Consider the following 8,596-nt stretch of genomic DNA (forward strand, 5'->3'; position numbering starts at 1 on the left):
CTAGAGGACTATTAGAAGACTGAGCATTCCCAATTTAACACTCCATAGACTTCCATCCTTTCCAGGGGCTGCTTAAGTGAAGGAGATGGCAGGCAGTCTTTAGAAAATGCAGACTTAACTATTTGGTTATTTTTTCTAAGTTCAACTTCTTGTAAAATGTAGTGCAGAATTTCCAGAAGATGAGTTATCCAGATTTCCTTGGACTGGATCACCTCTGCCTGTCGGGACAATAGATTTTGGTGGAATACAAAGGAACCAGGGCAAGCAAGCCCAATGACAACTAAGCAATTGATCTAAGGAGAAATGAATATCTCAGTTCTCTTTTCTTCTTTCTTCTTCCCCTTCTTTCCCCACTTTATTTTGTTTTTTGATTATGAATTTAATTTCTCTCCCTCCTGCCCTCTCCTAACTTAAAAGAAAAAGAGAAAAAGAACATGTGTAACAATATGCATAGTCAAGTAAAACAAATCCCTACACTATCAGTGTCCAACAATGCACATCTCATTCTGCATCCTGAATCCATCAACTCTCTGTCAGGAGGTGGGTAGCACAGCTTATCATCAGTTCTGTGGAACTGTGTTTATTCATTGCATTGTCTTACCAATGTTGTTATTGCATAAATTCTCCTGGTTCCATTCACTTCACTCTGCATCAATTCATACAAGTCTTTCTCAGTTTCTCTGAACCCATCCCTTTCATGATTTCTTGTGACATTCCATTACATTTGTATACCATAATTTGTTCAGCTATTACTTAATTGAAGGGAACTCCTTTGATTTCCAGATCTTTGCTTTCATGGTTTTTTCATGGGGTTTTGTCCATGGGAAAAATTAAAGTGTGTTTCTTCCAGGCTGACACACGTTTTCTAGACCCGGCCAGATAAGGATTAAACTATAGCTAACAGAAAGGGTCGGAAAGGGAAGTAGGGAATGCCAATGAGGTCAATGCATATTTTTGTGGATCCAATAGAAATGTTGAATAATGTTTTTGAAAACTATTTGTGGCTCTAGGGAGATAAAAGTCAGAGAGGTGTCATGTACATTCAAATATTTTGTGATAACAAAGAACCAGAAGCAAAAGAGATGTCCTTCAGTTGGAGAATGGCTGAACAAGATGTGGTTCAAGAATAGAAATGGAATATTACTGGACTGCTAAAAAATTAAACTAAAGAATGTAGAGAAACAGGGAAGATTTACATGAACTGATTCAGAGGAGGCCTTATAGGATCATCACAGGATCCTAGAATCTAGATTTTGAACTGAAAGGGACCTTGAAGCCCCCATAATTCAACCCCTTCATTTGAGGAAACTGAGGTACAAAGAGGTTAACTCACTTGCCCATGGTCACACAGCTAGTATTTCAGGTGGGATTTGAACCCAGGTCTTCTTGGCTCCAAGTTCAATACCCTCTTCATAATATCATGTTGCCCTAGTTTTCTGATCTGAAACAGGAAAGGGTTGTATTAAATTACTTCTGATTTAATTTAATTTAAGGTCCTTCTAGCCCCTATCTATGACCCTAGTATGTACAATGATTATAATAATGTAAATAGAAATAAAGGGGGAAAAAAGTATATAGGTATATATACCTATAATGACCATGGCTGGCTTTGAAGAATGAAGTGCTTTTTTTCCTCTTTTTTTAAATTCTTTGTTATAGGGGATGGTTCTCTCGGTAGGAAAGAAGGGAGGGATATATTTGGAAATGAAGGCAATATAAAAACAAAAGATATCAAAAAAATTTTAAAAGAAAAGAAAAATATTTGTGGGACTTGCCTGTTTGGTAAAGCCATGACTCAATGGGATGAATGGGGCTTTGCCCCAGGGTAAGAAATTTAAAAGGTGCAGACAGCCTCATCCTAGAGATGTTTTCTCCTCTGTTTATTCTTGTGGCAGCAATGTCAGTGGTCTGGATACTTTCTTCTCTATACTTGTCCAGGACACAACACTATTGATGAATCTGTCCTCTTACTTGTCCCAGGGTCATCATTTCTAGTTCTGGTTTTCCTGTTAGCTCCACAGAGAGATCCTACCTAAGACTTTGATGAGTTTGAAGACTAGTGGAGTACATAACTGCTATTGCAACCTGAAAAGATTGTCTCCGTGCCCAAATTGCTGGGAAAAGCAATCAGTCATTATTAGAACATCAGCCAAGGGCCCCATATCTTGGTGCAACCTTGTTCACGTGCAAGTACAATTTAAAGCCAGTCCCTAAAGATACCCACAGAATACAAATGACTGGTGTGGCATTATCAGCAATGAACTAAAAAGTCTTTTTTTTTTTAAGTTTTCAACATTCACTTTTATAAGATTTTGAGTTCCAAATTTTTTTCCTCCCTTCTTCCCTCCTCTTCCCCTTCCCCAAGGTGGCGAACAATCTGATATAGGCTATACATGTATAATCATATTAAACATATTCCACATTAACTGAAAAGTCTTTAGCAACATTCATGAAGCTTCTATACTTGACTGAAAAAATAAAAAGAAGTTTAAAGGTTTCCCCCCTTGACTTTCTGCCATGTATTGTAAATGACCCTTTAAACAAAATTTTAAAATCATATATTTTTTAAAGCCTTGATGAAATATTAGTACCTCTTGGTGCAAAGGCATACACATGTTTACCTGCTCTGAAAGCTTTGTGAGCGAAACTGTATCAGTGATGGATCTGACTGTTTTCTCTGCTACCAGGGCTGCTTATGTATATTTTATAAGCAGGATTGATGTGTCTTTAAAATCCCAGTAAAAAAATGATCTCGATCATTAAAGTTCAGTATCTCTCACATTCACTCTGTTATTCCTGGTGGTCAGTTGCTTAAAGCATGGTGTTAATAAGGCCAAGGTAGTGAATTCAGTTCCAGGAAGACTAGTTGTTGGGCCGCAGACTGGACCTTTCATCCTGACAAATAGCCTCAAAAATACATGGTATAAGTCATGGGTGTAAACATAGCTAGACACATATGAATAATTAAAGTCTTCTGTAAGGAGGTAACTCCTGCACTTAGAAGACAGCCAAAATAAGCATTGTATATAAATGCCATGCTGTATCGTATACACACACACACACATATATACACACACACACACAAATATATGTGTGTTTGTGTATGGTACATGTGTGTATATATGCATATGTTTGTCTCTCCCATTTAAGAAAAAAAAATTGTTTCCAGATATAAATGATATATTGCGTTTATTCAGTGTTTTCTGTCTATGGATTTCCAGAGCATGTTTCTTTGTCTTTCTGTTTCTCTCTGCTTCTGTTTCTTTCTCTCTATCAGTCTCTGTGTATAACAAATACACACATACATTATATTATATATATATATATATATATATATATATATATATATATATATATACACACACATACCATACATACATCTGATAACTATAAATATCCCCTGATTGAAGAAGTGTCAAAAGGATACTTCTATTGTAGCTAACAAATTGGTTTCATACTGTTAGGGTTCATTCTGAGCTTTCAAGTGTTGCCAAGGCTGTTGGGGTCCTCACTATGCTTATATCAGCCTTCAAGAATCCAGGATCACTTCCCACACCACACATAGGACCTTAGTGAAGAAGCCAGAGCTATACGAATAATAATAAGTTATAGCAGGGTTGTCATCAGTGACAGGAAGGAAAGAAGCATTTATTAAGCACTTACTATATCAAGCACTGTGTGAAGTAACAGAACAATGTAGTTTGGACACAAAGACCAAATCCATCCATCCCTACAATTGCAAATCATCAATTAGTGGTATCACTTTAATGAAGGACAAAAAATATATGCTAAATTGTTTTCTTCATCTCTTCCATTTAAGAAAAAATATTTTTCTCCAGATGTAAACAAAATGTGGGGTTTATTCAATGCTTTCTGTCTATTAATTCCCAGAGCATGAGTCTCTCTGTCTCCATTTCTATCTTTTTGTCTCTCTCTCTGTTTCTCTCTGTCTGTCTCTCTGTCTCTGTTTCTGTCCCTTTCTCTGTGTTTCTGCCACTGTCAATTATGTCTCTATCACTGTTTCAGCTTCTGTCTCTGCCTGTCTTCTTGTCTCTTTCTTTCTCTTTCTCTGTGTCTCTGTCTTACTATCTCTGTCGGCAATGTCTCTGTCTCTGTCTTACTATCTCTGTCGGCAATGTCTCTGTCTCTGTCTCTGTCTTTCTGTTTCTCTCTGTCAATCTGTTTGGCTTCTGTCTTCGCCTGTCGCTCTGTTTCTGCCTCTTTGTGTGTCTGTTAGTCTCTCTCTGTCTCTCTGTGTCTGTCTGTCTGTCTTTCTCTTTCTCATATACACAGAATTTTAAGGAACCTCTGGTGTTTCTAGTCTCCACACCTGGCCAGCTACAATATCACTAACAAGTAGTCATTCAGCCTCTGATTGAAGACTTCCAATGACGAGGAACTCACCACTGCTCATTACATTTTCAAAAGCTCTAACTATTTAGGAGATTTTTTCCTTACATTGAGCCAAATTTGGCCTCTCTTAAACTTCTAACCATTGTGCTTGGTTCTGTCTTCTGGTGTCAATTAAAATAAGTTTAATACCTCTTCTATATGACAGTCCTTCTAATGCTTCAAGACAGCTATCATATCCAGTTTCTTTAACTGATCTTCATATGTCATGAAATGAAGGCCCCTCTCATGATCCTATTCATTCCCCTCTGGATATGCTCTAGGTTGCCAATATCAGTGTCCCATCCAGCCATCTATTAGGACACCAGAGCCTCACAAGCACAGATATCTGTTTATCTGCCTTATAACTATGTGCACACCTTCCTTCCTCAATAATAAACAAAAATCAAATCATCATTGCCGTTATTACTGGAAATGACTTGACAATCTATTGCCCTTTGGCTAAACTAACAACTCCTGTGACTGCCCAAACCAAAGCTCTGGTCTCCTTACCCCAACACCCCCATACATGGGTGTTCTCCAGCTGAGCTCTTTGAAGGGACTGAATCACAACCCTAGCACCTAGCACAGTGTTGTTGTTCGGTTATTTCCATCGTGTCCAATTCTCTGTTGAATTTTGGAGAATCTCTAAGTAAACTACAGTATCATTTACAAATAGAGATAAATTTGCCTATGCGTTTGGTGTATGCACATTTAACAAGGACTATTTTTATTTTTTCTTTGTTTCATGAACTGACGTCAACAAAGGACTCATCAGCTAGCAGCCAACCTACTGGAAATTATCTTTCCTGTACATGGGTAGGTTGGTCCTCAAACAGCAGATTGAGTCTATTGCCAGATCTGTACTTGATATTTTTCAACCATAGAGCTTGCAAAAGTTTATACTCTGTCAAAATAGACTTTGAGAACCCAGAATCATCTCTATGTCATAATGTTACATTTGAGGTTTTCTTGGCAAAGATACTGGAGTGGTTTGCCATTTCCTTCTCCAACTTATTTTATAGGGTTAAGTGACTTGCCCAAGGTCACACAGCTAGTATCTGAGGCCAGATTTGAACTTAGAAAAAGGAGTTTTTCCTGACAGCAGACCTGGTGTTCTATCCACTGCAACACCTACCTGCCCCACTTGACACAGTGCCTGGTACAGAATACATAGGAATGGAGGAAAGAAACAAGTGTTTATTAAGTGCCTACTCTGTTCCAGGCCCTGTACTACATCTTTTACAAATATCATCTCATTTGGTCCTAATGACTAAACACTAGGAGGGGTGCTATTATCCTATGTATTTTACAGTTGAGGAAACTAAACAGAAAGAGGTTAAGTAGTAATAGTAGTAGTGGCAGCTAACATTTATATGGCATTTACCATGTGCCAGGCACTGTGCTAAGGGCTTTACAATTATTATCTTGTTTGATTATCACAACAACACTGTGGGGGTACATGTTATTATTATCCCTATTTTACAGATAAGAAAATGAGGCAGACAGAGGTTAAGTGATTTGCCCAGGGTCACACAGCTAGTAAGTGTCTGAAGCCAGATTTGAATTCCACTCTTCCTGACTTCAGGCCTAGCACTCTAACCACTGTATCATCTAACTGCCTGTATTTAATAAATAATTATTGATTGATCAGTTTTCTAAAATGTGGTGTCCCAAACTGAAGGCAACAAATATTCAGGATATTATTTGACCAGGGCAGAGTATAGAGGCACTATCATCTTCATTCTGGATACCAGGATCCTATTAATAAAACCAATATCCCATTAGCCTTTCTTGGCTTTTAGACAAAACTGTTGACTCATACTAAGCTTATAGCTTACTAAAACTTTCATATTGCCATTGCTGTTGCAGTTTTTCATTCACATAGACTATTGTCTAAACATATTTCTCCCATCTTATACTTATATAGTTGATCTTCTGAGCCTATAAACAGTTACTCCTTCCAATTCTGATAAGAATAAGATTCACTTACTCCCACTTACCTCTGCTCTCTTCCCCTCCACTGTAAAAGCTTTTTCTTGTCTCTTTTATGTGAGATAATTTACCTTATTTTACCTCTCCCTTTCTCTTTCTCCCAGTATATTCCTCTCTTACTCCTTAATTTTATTTTTTTAGATATCCCTTCATATTTAATTCACACCTGTGTCCTTTGTCTATATATACTCCTTTTAACTACCCTAATAATGAGAAACATCTTATGAGTTACAAATATAATCTTCCCATGCAGGAATGTAAACAATTTAAACTTATTAAGTCCCTTATGATTTCCCTTTCCTGTTTACCTTTTCGTGCTTCTCTTGAGTTTTGTATTTGAAAGCCAAATTTTCTATTTGGTTCTGCTCTTTTCATCAAGAATGCTTGAAAGTCCTCTCTATCTCACTGAATGTCCAGGTTTTCCTCTTAAGGATTATACTTAATTTTGGTGGTTAGGGATTTTTGGTTATAATCCTAGCTCCTTTGCTCTCCAGAATATCTTATTCTAAGCCCTCCAAGCCTTTAATGTAAAAGCTGCTAAGTCTTATGTTATATTGACTGTGGCTCCATGATACTTGAATTGTTTCTTTCTGGTTGCTTATGATAGCCTCTCCTTGATCTGGGAGCTTTGGAATTTGGCTATGATATTCCTGGGAGTTTTCATTTGGGGGATCTCTTTTGGGAGGTGATTAGTGGATTCTTTCAATTTCTATTTTACCCTCTGGTTTTAGAATATCAGAGCAGTTTTCCATGATAATTTCTTGAAAGATGATGTCTAGGCTATTTTTTTTGATTATGGCTTTTAGGTGGCCCAATAATTTTAAAAATTATCTCTCCTGGATCTATTTTCCAGGTCAGTTTTTCCAATGAAATATTTCTTCAATGTTTTTCCGATATTTTCTTCAGTGTTTGTGTGTGTGTGTGTGTGTGTGTGTGTGTGTGTGTGTGTCCTTTATTAAGCTGTTGATTCATTTCTCATTTTTTTTTGCATCACTCTAATTTCTCTATCCATTTTTCCTCTATCTCTCTTACTTGATTTTCAAAATACTTTTTGAGCTCTTCCATGGCCTGAGACCAGTTCATATTTTTCTTGGAGGCTTTGGATGTAGGAGCTTTGACTTTGCTGTCTTTTGAGTGTGTTTTGAGCTTCTTTATCACCATGGTAACTTCCAATAATCCAAGTGTTTTTTTTCCCACTGTTTGCTCATCTTTCCAGCCTATTATTTGATTTTTAACTCTTTGTTAAAGTGGTACTCTTCTTTCAGTGTCAAGGGTGCACTGTCCCAAGCTTCAGGAGTTTTGTGTAGCTGTTTTCAGAGATACTTCTAGGGACCTGTAAGTTTTCAGTTCTTCCAAAGTGACATGAGCTAAGGAGAGGTGTTTACTACTCTCCTGGCCTGTGCTCTGGTCTGTGAGCAAATCACAAGCACTCTCTTCTGCCCCGGAACTGTGAGGAGGGTCCTCCTTCTACTGTGGCTACAAGCTCTGCTCTGCTAGTGCTCCTCCTCACCCTGGGTCTGCCACCCAGAACTGGGATCTGGACCTGAGTGTGGGCAAAGCAACAGAGCCCTTCCTCAGTGCTAGCAAAAAGCACCTGTAATCTTCTGATCAGTTGTTCAACCCCCTTGCCTTCTGATCTGGAAGCAGCAGCTGCTGCTGCTGCTGCTGATTCAGTCAGTCTCAAGGTCTGCTGCTGGTTTGCTGTGGCTGTGGTTGTGATGGCCAGGCCCGTGCTTGCACTTTACTCTCACCCAGGTGCAACAGACCCTTCTTGCTGAGCTTTTAGGTTGTCTTTGGCATCTGTGGACTGAGAGATCTGGAAACAATCACTGCTGCCAGTTATTCAGTCCCCTGAGGCCTGCTCCTGGTTTGCTGGGGCCTGGTCTGCTCTGGCGTGTCCTGCGCTAGACTGCACTCCTCTCTTACCTTGGTGCAACAGACCTTTCCTGCCAACCTTTCAAGCTGCCTTGGGCTGGAAATTTGTTTCCCCCATCTTTTTGTGGGTTCTTTTACTCTAGAATTTGTTTAGAGTCATTTTGAAAGATATTGGGAAGGGTCTGGGGGAAGTTCAGGGGAGTCCCTGCCTTTACTCCACCTTCTTGGCTCTGCCCCTGAATCTATTATTCTTTAAAATTGGAATAATACTTTCCCCTATCTGTGGTTATATAGCACTTGTCCTATTCTGCATGATTTTTTCAAAGTTTACAGGCAG

The sequence above is a fragment of the Phascolarctos cinereus genome, unplaced genomic scaffold (genome assembly GCF_003287225.1).
Source record: "Phascolarctos cinereus isolate Bilbo 61053 unplaced genomic scaffold, phaCin_HiC Scaffold_3;HRSCAF=262, whole genome shotgun sequence".
Taxonomy (NCBI): domain Eukaryota; kingdom Metazoa; phylum Chordata; class Mammalia; order Diprotodontia; family Phascolarctidae; genus Phascolarctos; species Phascolarctos cinereus.